The sequence below is a fragment of the Camelus bactrianus genome, chromosome 7 (assembly GCF_048773025.1).
Source record: "Camelus bactrianus isolate YW-2024 breed Bactrian camel chromosome 7, ASM4877302v1, whole genome shotgun sequence".
NCBI lineage: Eukaryota > Metazoa > Chordata > Mammalia > Artiodactyla > Camelidae > Camelus > Camelus bactrianus.
The window spans coordinates 19,321,100-19,338,356 of NC_133545.1; the positions used below are offsets into that span (position 1 = coordinate 19,321,100).

General features: G+C 36.1%; 1 protein-coding gene and 1 long non-coding RNA gene across 4 annotated transcripts in view; one reads left to right on the forward strand and one right to left on the reverse strand.

The window, feature by feature from the left end:
• LOC123614681 (uncharacterized) overlaps positions 1-4,816 on the forward strand; it is a 111,245-nt gene extending 106,429 nt beyond the window's left edge. Inside the window, exon 4 of the long non-coding RNA XR_006722141.2 lies at positions 8-4,816. This is a non-coding gene — a long non-coding RNA (uncharacterized LOC123614681). The remainder of the gene's footprint in view (positions 1-7) is intronic.
• MKLN1 (muskelin 1) overlaps positions 1-17,257 on the reverse strand; it is a 312,347-nt gene that overhangs the window by 275,980 nt on the left and 19,110 nt on the right. For all 3 annotated transcript variants that reach the window (XR_012508085.1, XR_012508086.1, XM_074367050.1), the window contains exon 2: positions 16,132-16,255. The gene's annotated coding sequence lies outside the window, so the exon portion shown is untranslated. The remainder of the gene's footprint in view (positions 1-16,131; positions 16,256-17,257) is intronic.

Here is a 17,257-nt window from a genome sequence, read left to right on the forward strand (position 1 = left end):
TTTACAGGGAAAAAGAATGAAATGGAAGCACTCGTTCATCTCCCTCTGCTCCATCTCCCTCTGAGCATTACAGCAGTGACTGACCTGTGGATCTGACGTGAATTGTAATGTGGGATCATAGAAATGAAAGTAACCTCTGAAGTAGTTTCATCTACCTTCCATCTTTGGCAAGTAAGCCCCAAACTGTTACAAAGAGTTAGTATTTCAGAAACTTTCCCCTAGGCAATTTTCCCCAAATCCAACCTACATTCTACCTTACAGGATGGCAGGAACAATTTTTCTTGTGCGCTACAGTGGAGACGTGAAAACAGCTTTTTGCCATAGCTAATCATCATAACCATTTCTGCATCACATGGGTTATTTTTCTGGACTATGGGGAGACAGCCTAGAATAATAGGTAAGAATTCAGGCTTAGAGACAGACAGATTTGTGCTTAAGCCACAGCTGTATCATCACAGGCAATTTACTTAAGTTTCTCTAAGCCTCAATTTCCTCACCCATAATGTAGGGATGATAATACAGTCCAGCTGATCAAATTACTGTGAAGAATAGTCTAGAATAAGTGCTAGAATAAATCCAATAGAAATATAATGCAAGCCACAAATGTGAGTCGCATATGTAATGTAAAATTTTCTCGTAGCCCCATTAAGAAACATAAAAAGAAACAGGTGAAATTAATTTTAGTAATATATGTTACTCAACATATCCAAAACATCATTTCAACACGTAAAAAATATTAGTGAGATATTTTATGTTCTCTTTTTGGTACTAAGTCATCAAAATCCAATGTGTATTTTACACATATGGTTTGTTTCAACTCAAACTAACAACATTTAAGCACTTAATAAGCCACCTGTGGCCAGTGGTTACTGTAGTGGAGAGTCCAGGTTTTGACAAAAGCTATAAAGCATTTAGCATTATGCTAGGTGTGTAGTGAATGCTAAAAGGTTGGGGCTGCTATTATTTTTCTTAATATTATTCTTAGAGAACTCTGTAATCTTCTCAAAGCCTTCACTTCTCCAGACTGACCCTAGCTATGATGCTCTTAGGAGTACCTGGGGAGACTGGGTTACTCAAGCCAAGCACTTCAGTTACTTCAAAGGCAACTTCCTCATGGCTAATCCCCATCTATCATATGGAGGGGGTCACAAAAAGTGGCATCTGCATGGAGAATGACCTTCAATACTGACACATTAAACCCCAAGAAGTAGGCACCACCACTAATCTGCTACCTTCTCATACAAATAGTACAGGATAGGACATCTGCTAAAGCAACCACTTGTTCCTATGATTTTCCCCTTGTAAGTAGTGAGGTGCTATGCAGTACATTGTACTCAAAAGTTGATTTGCTAAGTTAAACATACAGTTAGAATATGATCCAGCAATTTCAGTGGTATAACCAAGAAAATTATAAGACTTATGTCTGTACAAAAACTTGTAAACAAATGTACACAGCAGCATTATTCATAATGGCAAAGAAGTGGAAACAACCCAGATGTCCATCAACTGATGAATGGATAAACAAAATGTGATAAATCCATACAATGGAATATTATTCAGTAATGAAAAGAAATGAAGTACTAATTCATGCTACAGCATGGACAAACCTTGAAACCACGTTGCTCAGTGAAAGAAGTCAGACACAAAAGGCCACATATTGTGTGATTCCATTTATGTGAAATATCCACCATGGGCAAATCCATAGAGAGAAAAAACAGATTCTTGGTTTCCAAGGGCTAGGGAGAGGGGAGAATTGAGAGTGACTGCTAACAGGTATAGAGTTTCTGTCCGGAGTGATGGAAATATTTTGGAATCAGATAATGGCAATGGTTGTACATCACTGTGAATATACTAAAAACCACTGAATCGCTAAAAAAAGAAAGTTGATTTGTTGTCCGAGGGAAGCATGGTCAGATACACAGTACTGCCAGAGCCCCAGAATAGAGAAGTATTTGTAAGACTTTAAAAATAGAAGAGATCACCCATGTCCAAAATATTATTTGATAGGATATCATTTTTAACTACAGCATGCATAATATCAAGCCCTTCTCACCTTTTCATAAATGTAAATTGTTTTACATTTTAACATTAAGCATATTAACTACTAAGAGGGCACAAACTTCAAGGACACACGCATATACATAAACATAAATGCATGTAAATGTGTCAGAACCTTCTGAAAGACTGTACCTGTCATTCTTTTGTTTGGAGCTCTCCCACCACTCCCATCTCACCCTCAGGATGGCCCCACACCCCCCAGTGCCACCTGCCTACTGTGTGGCAGCAGAGTACAACAGTGAAGGCATGGGCCAGACACAGCCAGACAGCCCCAGTTAAAGTCCAGGTCTCACTGCTCACTAGCTCTGTGACTTTGAGCACCCTTCCTAACTTTTCTGTGGCTCAGTTTCCCTTTACAACAGGGATGATAAGAGTGCCCAGGCTTGTTGCAAGGATTAACAGAATTAACATATAAAGTACTTAACAAGAATGCCTGGCCTGTATACTACTCAAAGCAATCTACAGATTTAATGTGATCCCTATCAAATTACCCAGGACATTTTTTCACAGAACTAGAATAAATAATTCTAAAATTTATATGAAATCAAAAAAGACCCAGAATTGCCAAAGTAATACTGAGGAAAAACAACAAAGCTAGAGGCATAACCCTCCCAGACTTCAGACACGCTACAAAGCTGCTGTAATCACAACAGCACAGTATTGGCACAAAACAGACAAAATGGCACAAAATGGATCAATGAAACAGAAAAGAGAGCTCAGAAAGAAACTGACACACCTACGGTCAATTAATCTTCAACAAAGGAGGCAAAAATATACAATGAAGAAAAAGTCTTTCTGACAAGTGGTATTGGGAAAGCTGGACAGCCATATGTAAATCAATAAAATTAGAATGCTCCCTCGCACCATACACAAAAATAAACTCAAAATGGCTTAAGACTTAAACATAAGACAAGACACTATAAACCTCCTAGAAGGGAACACAGGTAAAACATTCTCTAATATAAACTGTGGCAATGTTCTCCTAGGGCAGTCTACCGAGGCAATAGAAATAAAAGCAAAAATAAATAAATAGGACCTATTTGAACTTATAAGCTTTTGCACAGCAAAGGAAGTAATAAACAAAATGAAAAGATAACCTACAGAATGGGAGAAAATATTTGCAAATGATGTGACTGACATGGGTTTAATTTCCAGAATATACAAACAGCTCATAAAACTCAATAAAAAGAAACAAACAACCCAATCCAAAAATGGGCAGAAGACCTAAACAAACATTTCTCCAATGAAGAAATAGCCAATAGGCACATGAAAAAATGCTCAATATTCTAATTATCAGAGAAATGCAAATCAAAACTACAATGAGGTTATCACCTCACACTGGTCAGAATGGCCATCATTAAAAAGTTCACAAATGATAAGTGCTGGAGAGGGTGTGAAGAAAAGGGACTCTTCCTATGCTGTTGGTAGAAATGTAGTTTGGTGCAGCCATTATGGAAAACATTATGGAGAATCCTTAAAGAACTGAAAATAGATTTACCCTGTGATCCAGCAATCCCACTCCTGGGCATATATCCAGAGGGAACTCTAATTTGAAAAGATACATGCATCCCAATGTTCATAGCGGCACTGTTTACAATAGCCAAGACATGGAAACAAATATCCAACCACAGATGACTGGATAAAGAAGATGTGGTATATATACACAATGGAGTACTACTCAGCTGTAAAAAAAAGAATAAAATAATGCCATTTGTAGCAACATGGATGGACCTGGAGATTGTCATACTAAGTGAAGTAAGCCAGAAAGAGAAAAATACCATATGATATCACTTATATGTGGAATCTTAAAAAAATGGACACAAATGATCTTATTGACAAAACAGAGACAGACTCACAGACATAGAAAACAAACTTATGGTTACCACGGGGGAAGTGGGGTAGGGAGGGATAAATTGGGAGTTCAGGATTTGCAGATACTGACTACTATATATAAAACAGATAAACAACAAGGTCCTACTGTATAGCATTGAGAACTATATTCAGTATATATGTAATAGCTTATAATGAAAAAGAATATGAAAAGAAATATGTATATATGTGTAAGTGAATCACTATGCTGTACATCAAAAATTAATACAACATTGTAAATCGACTATACTTCAATAAAAATTAATTTTGAAAAGTGTGCCTGGTCTGTGGTAGATGCTTTATAAGTATTTTATAAATAAAAATAAATAAGTATTCTAAAATCCGTCCCCACAGCATGCCAGCCTTGCTTAAACATGCTTCCCCTCTGTCTGGAACACCCCACGATAGCTCCTCCCCTCTTTTCTTTCAGTACTTCATTCAAATATCATGTCAGCAACCCTGATCACTCTATCCTTGTCCCTTGCTTGTTTCTGTTTGTAGCACTGATCACTTTCTAAAATTCAATACGATAATTTGCTTTTGTATCTTTTTTGTGGTCCATCAACTCCTAATGGAATGCAGGAATCTTACCTGTTTGCTCTTCAGCCCTAAGCATCTAGGACAGTGTCTGCTGCAGAGAAGGCGCTCTACCATGTTTTCTGAATGAACGAAGGGACAATAGTTACTTCGGGGCAGTGGCCCTGGGGATGGGAATGAGGTATACTTTTCCTGAACACTTCTTTCACCATTTTATATTTTACCACGTGCTTATGTTCTTTTCATAACAATGAAAAGTGAGAAATAAAATACTGGAAATAAAAGAGGATGTGAACCCATAGCAAAAAAAGTAAGACTTCAGGCATCCATGACCAGAGGAGAATTCCACAGGAAAGTGTAAGGTTGCTCCTGCAAATCACCTCTAGACTTTAGCCCTGTGTAGAAAGTGGAATCACACCTCAGAAATGGCACACAGCGCTAACCTTGAAGCACAGCATGTACACAGGTTAGCAGAAAGTCTTAATAAGATCTTTTGTATTGTGCAATATGTGTTCTGTACCTATGGGTACAATGAGAAATTTTTCCATGACCAAAGGCCTGTTTCCAGGCACAGTAAACAGATGCATTTGCTGAAGGTTATTTGCCCTCTTCCACCCCTGCACCCCTGCCTGCACTGGACAGGCAGGTGGCCACAGTGTATGGGATCCCTTGGGCAGCGACAGACAGTCTGTCTCCACAGCCTGCGAATAGTGGTCTTCCTCATTCCCTCAGGCCTTCTGGAAACCCGATAAGGTTACAGGATCCCACATAAGAGTTGGACTTCAAGTGAACTGTTCTGTAAACTTATCCCAATCAGTTGGAGGTAAAACTGTCTTCAGGGTCCCCCGACTTCTCTATTCCATTTCTCCCTTTCCTCCCCCTGTGTTACCACCTCTCTGCTCTCTCCTATCAGGAGAAAAACAACTGATGAGTCATTAGCTTCTTGAATAATGTGTTACCTCTACCATGAAGTTTTGTATTTAAAAAGTAGTCAAGAGGGAAGAAATAATGATGATGATGTTCATAACGATATTAATAATACAATGATGATGATGTTAATGAGAGCTGATGATAGCAGATATTGCTTATTGAATATTACTGTTAGCCAGATATTCTGCTAAAAAGTGGATACAATTTACATCATTTAGTCCTCCAATAATCCAATGAGGTAGGTATTGTCATACCCACATTATAGATGAGGAATGAAAAGTCACATAATTAGTAAATGGCAGACAGAGAGTTTAGAAGAACTATCTAAAATTGTTTGCTCTAAGGAATTTCTACATATTATTCAAATGAATGGATTCTAAGGTGGAAACTTGACCCTGTAGGGAGGGAGCTGAGGAGAGTCAATGACAGCACCCTGCAATAGCAATGAAATTGACCTTTGAGGCTTGAAACTGCAAACTATTCACTGTATCTATGACTGCCTGGGTTCAAATCCTAACCCTGACACTCAAGATTACCTGAGGCAAGTCACATAATCTCTATGCTTAAGATACTTGTCAGAATTCAATAAGATGCGGGGGAGGGTATAGGTCAAGTGGTAGAGCACATGCTTAGCATACACAAGGTCCTGGGTTCAATCCCCAGTACCTCCTCCAAAAAATTAATTAAAAAAAAAAAAAGAATTCAATGAGATAATGTCAATGAAGTGCTTGCAATAGTATGAGTATATATATATGCACATACATGGAATTCCGATGGTGTATATTTTGATTGCTATACATTCCTGCAAGTGGAATAGTTTATTTCTAGCTTTCAAATAACAGAAGTGCTTGTTTACCTGATTTTATAATGTAGTTGTTGGTCTATCTTCTTCAGGCTTTTTCTTGAAAACATAGCATAATAATAGAATCTCAAAGGGAGATACCTCAAGTACCATTTCCCTAACACAACAATTATTTTTATCTTTGCATATTGCCTTCAAGTTTTGCTAATTCTGAGAAGCTACATGGAGAGGGAACTATATTGAATTAAATTTCGATTTTTATTTTGCTGTCACAAATTAGCTGTATGACCTCAGGGAAGTTACATAATTGCCCTTTGCCTTAGTTTCCCAAAGTATAAAGTGAAGAGATCAGACTAGATGGTCTTTAAGATCCTTCTAGCTCCAACAGTGTATGCTTTTATAATCCATAATCTACTTTCATTTTTGCTTTCATGGTTCATATGGTATTATTTATACAAAGTACATGTAAGTAATGTTTGCAAAGTTACTTAACTTTCCAAACTATGTCTGGGAAATAAGGCTTTGCATCTAATGAGTTCTGCAAAGGTAAGGTATGACTGAAACTCCCAGGAATTTCAAAAGTAGCTACCAAATTACCAAAAAGCTATAAAAATTAGTATCTTAATACATTCATTAAACGTATGTTTGCAACTGAAGTATATAGGCCATTCCACATATTAATGTGTAAGTAAGACGTTTAGTTTGATAAGGCCATTCTAATCTTTGTTGATACATAGTTATTAATTCATAATGTTAATTTTAAAATATGACATCAGTGTAGTTTTTCCATGTGGTATTCTTTTTTTTCTTTTTCTTTCCTTTTCTTTTATTTCTTTCCTTTATTGAAATATAGCCATGTGATATGCTTAATTTTTAAAGTTTCTCTAGAAGAAAATCAAAGAGGGGAAAACAAAGAAAAAAATAGGATTGACTCTGACTTAGATCGTATTGGCAGAAACACGTCATTATAAACGTCTCCAAGTATTAATGGGATGAAGCAGCCACTCTCCTGCACTGCTGCTTGGTGTGTAACCTGGTGTAACCTTTCTAGAGGCGATTTGACAATACTAATCAAGCTTAAATACGCTCCTACCCTCTGGCCAGGTAATTGCACTTACAGGAATTTGTACTAAAGAAATAACAAGTGCAAAAGGCTTTACTGCATAGTTATATATACCTATAAACAACTGAAACCAATCTAAATGTCCAGAAATAGAAGAATGGCTAAATAACTGATATTACACATATATTCAAGGTATGTATATATGACTATATGTAATTATGATATATATATATATATATATATACACACACACATATGTGCATAGACATTTTTTTCTGCCTCAGCCAGATCATAATACAGATACCAGGGCTGCTCATTGCTACTGGCTTAATCACTGTTTCCAGGTCTTTTCAGTGAACAGAGGAGCTGGGAATATGTCTATGTATAAACACATGGATCATAAGTTTATATCACTGACTTTCAATTCAAATTCGGAACTACAGGGTTTTTATCCAACCTCTTCTCTTTTACATCTATATCTCCTTCTTTTCATGCTGAGAGTCTTGATTCTCAAGGACACCGAGTGTGGTAGAATTAGAATATCCCATAATTAATATTTACTTATTCCATATTACTCAGAATACCAATGTTGACATTACCACCAATAATTCAATCACCAAAACCTGATAAAAGTGTTTTTGTAATTCATTTTGTCCTTAGAGTATATCCTACTAGGGAAATGTAGTCAAATTACTGTGTCTTAAAGTTGTTTGAAACAGTGCTCTGTATGCCAGCAACTGGATACAGTTAGGCTTTTCAAAAGTTAGAAATTATGTATTAAAAATTAATATTTTTATAACGATGTAAAATATTTAAAATATTCCAAAGTCAAATCTACAAAATGAGGTAAATTCAAAAAAATCTAGCTTCTATCCTCATCCCTTCCATTTTATTCCCTTCCCTCTCTTACAGGTAACTAATATTTTGTGCCATTTATCCTTCCATTGTTTGTTTTTCAATATAAGAGAATATATACGTATACATATATGTGTGTGTATGTATATATGCATGTGTATATATGTATGTAAATATACATTTATATTCATTTTTACATAATGGCAGCATCCTAGATTGAGTTTTCTCCCCCTTGCTATTTTACTTACAATATATCCTAGCTATTAACCCATTGAAATATTTCCTAAAGATCCCTAATACCATTTTATAAGTGCGAAGAATTCCATTGTGTGATTATACCATACTTTGTTCAATCAGTCCTCTATTAATGGACACTTGGGTTGTTTCCAGGCTTTTGATATTATAAATAATTTCTATCTTATGGTTTTATATTATATTTATATATACTCATCTTAAACATAACTAGATCTGAACTGTGTGGAATTCTACAAGATGAGCCTAGACCATCTTATTATACCAACTAGCTGAAGCACGATCAAAGACTACTAGGGTCATGTCAAAAGTCAGGAGCCAAACTGAAGATGCTAACACAGGCCAAATAAGGGATAATTTAAGTCTTAATAAGCATAATAAATGTGTTGAAACAAATTAAATGTTTCAATTAATAAGTCTGAATGACAATTAAAAACAAAAAAACATAAAAAGCAAAAAGCACAAAACATCTATTTGGCCAGTATTGGCACATGCCAGAAAATCAACTCAAGGAATAATAGGATTAAAATATCACGATTTTGAATCCTTAAGAAACAAATGATTCCAGGTAATATTATAAAAGAAGAGATCACAGGGAAATATACACAAAATGTTATGATAACTCACAGAGGAAAAAATGTGACAATGAGTGTGTATATGTCCATGAATGACTGAAAAATTGTGCTGAACACTGGAATTTGACACAACATTGTAAAATGATTATGGATCAATAAAAAATGTTAAAAAAAAAAAAGAAGAGATCATTACACATTATGCATCTCCTAATGGCAAAACACATCATTACCTATGAAGTAGTCTTGCAAAAAAAAATCTGAATCTGTTAAACCTGTAGATAGTTGCAGGAAATACAGAGGACAGAGAAGCATGTGAAACTATACATTGGGGATGCAATGAGAAAAATCCTAGGTTGTGGGCAAGTTCTATAGGACAAAACTTAGTTTCTTTAACAAATAAATCGCAAGAAAAAAAATTAAGTGGAAACCCATATATATTTAACAAGACTTAACAGACATGTCAACCAGGCTCATCATGTGAACCTTATTTGGATCCTGCTTCAAACAACCTATAAATTATGACATTTGTGAGATAACTGGAAATCTGAACAATGACTGAATTATTTCATTTTATTAAGGTATTCATTATTATAATTAGTTTGGATGTGATAATGGTTATGTTTTAATAGGCCTTGTCTTTTAAAAATCCATATTGAAGTATTTGTGGATGAGATGATACAATTTCTGGACTTGCTTTAAAATAAAATGAGTGAAGAAGAAGAAGAGGGAATTGATAAGTTGGTTGGTCATCAAGGTTGATGGGTACATAAGGTTCTTTATGCTCTCTGTCTACTTTTGTTTAAGTTTTAAATTTTCTATAATAAAACATTAATATACATTTGTACATAATGGGCTTGTGTGTGTGTATATGTGTAAACACTCATCATAAGGAATAAAACAAAATATTAATGGTGATTATCTCTGGATGATATAATTATGGGTGATTTGGTAATTTTTATTTTCTTGTTTTTACTGTACTGTATATTCTATATTTTTATACTGTACATATAGTCTATATAAATAGGAAAAATATTTTAAAAGGAAAATCTTTTAATGTTTAACAATACCATTTCACAACTCAACTAGAATTCACTTCTGACACAATAATAAAATAACTTTGTACTTTTAAAATATAATTAGGCAAGGCAAATTACTTAATATTTAATTATATTTAGTTTTGAATGGGTACAGATAATAGTTCATGAAAATACAATGCTAAGGTAAAGTTTAAAGTTTAAAAAAATTCTCTCATTTGGTATAACGGGGTAATCTTAAATTTATAGCTTAGGAGTAAGCGGTTAAATTTTTTTCCTCCTTCTTACATAACACAAAAACAACTGATTCAGTTTGGCACAAACTTTCTCCTCCAAAGTCACCTTTGTGCTGAAATTCAGCACCTTGAGTTTCAGTCAAATAACTTGCAGATGAGAAAAGTTTTCCTAATAAAATTTTCTTGTAACTTTACTACCATGTTAGTTCCTGGCAACTTGGGAGAGTCCTTTTTTCATAATTAAGTGCATCAGAAGAATGCGTCTCTCTCCTACTTTCTCCTATGCAGAGAGAGCAAACAGTTTAAATCATTCCTTTTGTGTCGCTGAAATGTAAGGCCATGACAGTAGATACAATTAAGAAAAAGACAGTTAATAGGTATTTTTAGCATATTAATAGTTAATACAAGGTACTGCAGGATTTGTCATTCAATTATGAGAAAATTAGTCTTTTGATATCAGGAAAAAATTTAAAAAACCAACTTATAAATAAAATTTTATTTTGTAATTACATATAGACATATTCTATGTTCTATAATCAGATAGCTGTCCCTTCTTCATTTATTTTGAAATAAAGACTTTCCATTTATCTAATTTTCTTCTTTTGTTCACAAGTAATTTTCTCTAAAGAAGCCATAGTCAGCTCCTGTTATGAAATACATGAACAGATTAGCACTTAAGAAACATTTTGTTCTGAATGTAGACTTTAAAGCAAAGTCATTGGTAGATGTAATTATTCATTTAGAAGTGAAATTTTCTGATTTAACAACTGATCACAGGCAGATAATGTCGATTTGGGTTCATTTGTCCATTGGAGGTTCCATGCGTAATTAATTATACACTTTATATAATTCAACCTTCACTTGCAACTATGTGCCAAGCTTTGTGCTAAGCATTTTCATAGTTAATCTTAATTATTTACTATGATAACCCTGTGAAATAGTTATTTTGGAAAGAGGTTAAGTTGCTTGCTCAAGATCACACGGTAATCTAATTGATTGTAAATCATGTGTTAACCACTTTTAAGTTACGAACACTGGTGACTGAGAACATGTGTAGCAGTCTTTGGTGCTTAGTGTGGAGCCTTGGTCTAGAAAGTAAGTCAAGTCAGCTCAAAGGCTGATATTTTTCTGCCTCATTGTGAAAACAGGGTTCTCTATCTCCCAGACACATTGGAAGATGTGCAGGAGGTGCAGTGTGCTTCATATCATTCAAACATGGAGCCAGCTAGGATGGACAAGGTCTCATGAAGAAGACGACTAAGAGGCATCAAGGAGAAGGGACAGGGCAACCTGTCCACAGCAGCAGAGCAGTACTAGCTTTCTGCCTTGATCTTTTAACAAATTTAAGAAGGCTCAGACATCTTTAAGCCTGGGAATAAATAGTCTTTCAATTTAGTGACCAACAAACTGAAGGTCAACCTGAGAAAGTTGATTCTTGACATATTTCCAACCAGGTTCACTCGTTTCATCCCAATGGATTCAAAATTAAGAATTAAAAACCTCAGCGTTAGTAAATCATATGTTCGAAATACTGACAGTTCTAGTTAGACGTACATCCCAAGTGCCAACAGAGCCCGCTTTATTTGTTTACTCTTAACTTCATGTAGAACTGTTTGTTCGGAATGTAGTCTTTTTAAAAGCCATTCACCTCCAGGCTTAGTTAAAGAACAGAATATGTGAGAAAAGAATTTTCCAACTTTTGTTGACTCAGTAATGAAGAGGAAAAATATGTTTATAAGAATTTGGCTACTTGGTGACTCAAAAAAATTGATCTAAGAAACTTGAAATTTCACATGTTAAATGCTAAATCCAATTATGAATTTCAAACCCAATTTTCCAAAGCATATCCTTGTTCTAGCTTATTAATACTACAGAATCATTCTGATTGGCATCCAATTATTAACTGTCTCTATAAGGTTGTACTAGAAGTTACTACTAGGAATGTTTTATTTGCGGATATGTAAATACAAGTTATGTAACACCTTATAAGTGGACGTGAACTAAAAGATCTTAAAAATAAATAGGAACAACAAAAATAAAACATGACTAACCCTCCTGCCACCATCAAAAAATTGTTTCCAAGGACATGAAGCCAAGAAAATAGAAATCTGTAAACACAAGGCCAAGATAATCAGTTGCATCTCCTAGGTCTCCATACATGACAAAATAAAGCATTAAAAACCAAACAGAACCAAAAAACCCCACCTGCTTTGAAGGAGAGAATGTCAAAGAACATGGATGGACCTTTTCTGCCCCTCCGCCTACCACAGAAATCCCTGCCAGTTGATGATTTTTAAATTACTGAATCTCCAAAAATTATGGGAGAAGGATGTCTTAAAAATGCAGTAGACTCAATCACATAGGTCATATCCACATTAGTTGAAGTCGTAATTATGGAAGGAAGAGTAATCTACTTCATTCATTTTAATAACCAATTCTTTCTCAGATTTACCACAGAGCCAACTCAACCTAATTATTAAGGTACAATAATAGTGGATTAAACTACTTTTCAATCCAAGAATTTTTATTATGGAGAGAAGGCTTGGACAATTTAAGCAATTATGTGCTTCATTTCTCCTTTTCTGTGTCTCCATTCTCACTTTTGTATCAAGTATTAAATTTAACTCACTTCATTCTTAATGTTTCACATCTTGTCATCTTCATTTAGAAAAACTCAAACTAAATTTTAAAAGGCTGCGGGGTAAGAGTTGGTGGCTAGTTTCTATGTGTAACAAACCATAATCTCTAGAGCCCAGACGGCTGACCTGGAGAACCAGAGACCAAATTCTGGTTGCCCTGAAAAACCTTGCACACACAACTAGTGCGTATTCTAGATTTTACCATACCTCTCCCAAAACACTTCACGGATGCCTGACCTACACAACCTCTCTTTGTATATAGGAACACACCATTTATTTTCATTTGGATGGAATATTGCTAAAGAACAAGGTCACTTGAAAGAAAGCTGAACTCAGAGTCAGAATTGAAGTGTGAGTTCCAGTTCTTCAGGGGACCTGTTAAAGGCGCTTTCGTGCAGTGGGTAAGTGTGTGCCTGCTGAGGCCAGAATGGGTAGGTGCAAATCCAGGTTTTTCCACTTTCTAGCTATGTGACCCCAGGCAAATTATTTAAGTCTTGTGCCTCAGTTTTCTCATTTGTAAAATGGTAATAATATTGATCATGACCTTATAGAGTTTTTGTGAAGGCTAAATATCTTAATGGGACTTAGAACAAGAGCCTCAGGTAGCCTAAGCACTCAAGAAATGTCGGCAATTATTATTACTTGCTGCGTGACCTTGGGGAATTCACCTAACCTCTATGATACTCTATTTCATCTTATGCTCAAAAGGGGATCACAACTTCATATGGTCTTTATGAAGACCAAATAAACTCATGCAATGTATGTGACAGTCATTTTGAAAACATAACAAGTATTGGACAACTCCTTCAACCAAGCTGAGTTAATTCCTTTTTGCTCTGTGCCCTGTAATACTTCACACACACACACACACACACACACACACACACCTGCTGTAGCACTTATCACATTGTATCATAAGAATTTGCTTATCTAACAGTGGACAGTGCATCCTCTGATTCACCTCTGCACCCTCAGCACATTAGATATACCTGGCACAGGACAGGTACTCAATAAATATTTATTTAAATGAATATTGTCCAAACAACTGAGCAGGAATTCTCAAGGCCTCTACCAGGAAGGACGGCTTATCATTTTTTGTCCTTAGTAGACCACCCAGAAATGTGCTTGTTTTTCCTCAGTCACAATGGATTGGGATTCTGTCATTTCAAATGCAGCTTGTGTGGTTGCATCCACTCATTCTTTTCCCTTAGTAAATAGTTATTGAGCACCTATTGTGTGCCAGGCCCTGTGCTGTACCACACGTGGCAAATGCCCAGGCTAATTTAGTGCCTGCATACTATACTGAAAGAACCTATTTACAATAGAATCATTTATGACTGGAGATAATAAGCTCCTTGATTTAATTACTTCATTAGAGTGGTAGAATCTCAAGGAAAGAATGATTTTCTAGTGGTGGGAATCCTTATAGAATAATAAGTTAAAGTCAGGGATTTGACTGCCTAAGTTAAAATCCTTGCTCTGCAAACAACGTATAAGACCTTGGGCAAGTTACTTAACTCCTCTAAGCCTCACTTTCCTTATCTCTAAGATGGAGTTAGCAGGATTGATGTGAGTATTACAAAAACCCAAATTAATCACTTATTTTGGGACTTGCCATATAGTAAGCATTCAATATGTGTTTGTTATTGTGATTTAACCCAACCCCTCACCCCAGTGTTTGAACTTCCATCACAAATGTATTCAGGACATGGGGCATGAATGCCCAGCTTCTGCTTGAATACCATCAGGGTTAGGGAAATTACAACATTCACCAGTTGTCCACTCAGTTACTGGGCAAATGTAATTGTTGATGAATTCTAATGGATTGTGATATACATGCTTACATCTTCCACTCACAGGTCTTCAGTCTGTCATTTGAGGTTACCCAGAAGAGATCTAACCTTTCCTCTGCAGGACAGCCCCTCTAACTTTGGAAGGTAACCACAAATGTTAGCTCTCCCCCTCCTCCTCACACACCCACACACAATCTTAGCTCCTTTAATCATTTCTGATACGACACTGATTACAAGACCCCATGTTATCTTTTTTTACTCTTCTTGAATACTCTTCTGTTTATCAATGTCTCTCTTAAAGACTGAAGATGAGAATTCATAAATAAGAACAAATCTGGTCTAATCACCAGAGAACTACTTCCCAACTTGAACACTATATTTCTATTAAAACAACAAAAGACTGATTTTTTTGGAAGTTACATCACACGTTTGACTCATCATCTACTCACAATCAACAGGAGACTCTAAATCTTCCTACGTGAGCAATTGTAAGTCACCTCGCCCCCAACCTGTACTTGTACAATTGAATTTTGGGATCTTTGAGTACTTTATATTTGTCCCCATTAAACTTTATGTTGTTAGATGTGATTCATTATTACATTTTGGATAAGATGGAAAGAGGGGAATTCTGATTGTATCATCCAACTTATTTGTTATCCTTTCTAGTTTTATGTCATCTGTACATTTGTTCAGCCTGCCATCCATGTAATCATCTTAGCCATCAATCAAAGTGTTAAGGGGGAGTTTGCACACCACACTTGTATTAGAATCCTAGAGGCCTGAGTGTGCATCAGCCTTATAAAATTTTTTAAAAAGATACCATTCATTCAATCAACAAATATTTATTGGGTGCCTAGCCTACCATGTACCAGTTACAATTCCAAGCGCTGAGCATATAGAGGTGAACAAAACAAATTCTTTGCACTCATGAAGCTTACATTCTAGTTTGGAGATAGATATTAAGCAAATAAGAAGATAAATAAGTAATAATTTTTTAAACGAAAAACTAAAGCAGGTGAGGGGCTAGGGAAGGTTGACGGTGGGAATGGGGGAAGGAGTTGCCCATGCTCAGTGTAGCTAAAGCAGAGCTGTTTTTGAAGTTTGACTGCACTGCTCACGCCCTGCAATCTTAGGGTGCATCAGGCCCCAAAGGTGTCCCAAAGTGGGCAACAAGTCTTTCTGACTTCTTAAGACTCACTTTTTCCTATGTGGAGTCATATAAGGAAACATTGAAAGAACAATGATGAAAAATTCAAATAGTCATGAAACAAAAAAGAACATTTGAAACGACATAATACCTCAAGAGACATCACAACATTCCTTCATATGCATAGGCTACTCAAACATTGTGAAATCAGCAAGACTAGCAGGGAAGCTGGTCTTCTGATGAAGACCCCAGAGAAAGAATTTTGAAATTAATGCTATAGAAGTATCATGTATGGTTAAAAATGAAATAATGGAGGAAAAAACGGAAAAGTGAGCACTTACCTTATTCCAATCCCCATGTTCTCAAGTATGGAGTGAGTTATGAATCCAGTATGTTGTGGAAAGTCAGGAGGATGGAATGCTTGGGTGACCCAAAACACAGCTCAGAGAGTCTGAATACTGAACTCTGGAAAATAAGCCCAGAAGGAACAGATTTGAAATCTACCTCTAGTAACTACTCTCTGCTCATGATTCTAATATTGATAAATTCTTCGAAATAGTTTTAGATAATTTTCAAGCCTCTTTGATGTTGAGGGACTTGGTAAATCTATGTTTTGTAAAATCCTAATTGCATTCCCTGATTGGAAATGTGTTTTATGTTCTTACGTTCTTATAGTGATACTATTTTTGTTCACTGAGCATCTATTTTGTACCAAATATTTTGTTGGTGCTAGGAATACAAAGGTCAATAGGATAAATATGGTTCCTGCTTACAGAGACCTTCCAGTAAAGCTTGCAGTAGAGGGCAAGAGATAAACAGGAAAGGCAGCTCTGATAAAGGAGTGTATTGGGGAGAGAACAATAGTGAGAGCTCTGGGAAGGACTCTTACCCAGACTTGGAGAATTGGAACTTAGGGACTGCTACACAGAGACTTACATGGTGTGAAGGAGTTTGTCAGATAAAGAGGTGGGGCAGGTGTGTTTCAGTGGAGGGCACAGAGGATGCACATTTTGAAGGTGACAGAAGTGGCTGAGTATCTGAGTGCTGAAACTAGTTCAGGATAGCTGAGACAGAATAGTCAGAGATGAGACTGGAAAAGTAAACAGGACCGATTTACACAGAGCTTTACAAGCCGTGCCGTAGAGGAAGCACAGCCTACTGAAATTCGTGGTGGCTTGAATGCTGGAGTTTTGAAGGGGCAGAAGTCAAAACTGCTGCTCAGATTTTTGGCTTGAACAGCTGTGGTGGACAGTGCTATTACTCCCTAAGAAAGCTAAAATCATTTTTGTATTTTGAGAGGAAAAGGGGAGGAGTCCAGCCTTGGTCGTGTTTGGTTTGGGATGTCTGGGGAACACTGACAGGATACAAGTAGGCAGTTTGATCTTGAAGTCTGAGAATACAGGTTCAGGAAGCATCAGGGTACAATCGGCAATGATAGAATCCACATGGATGAAAGAGATACACTGG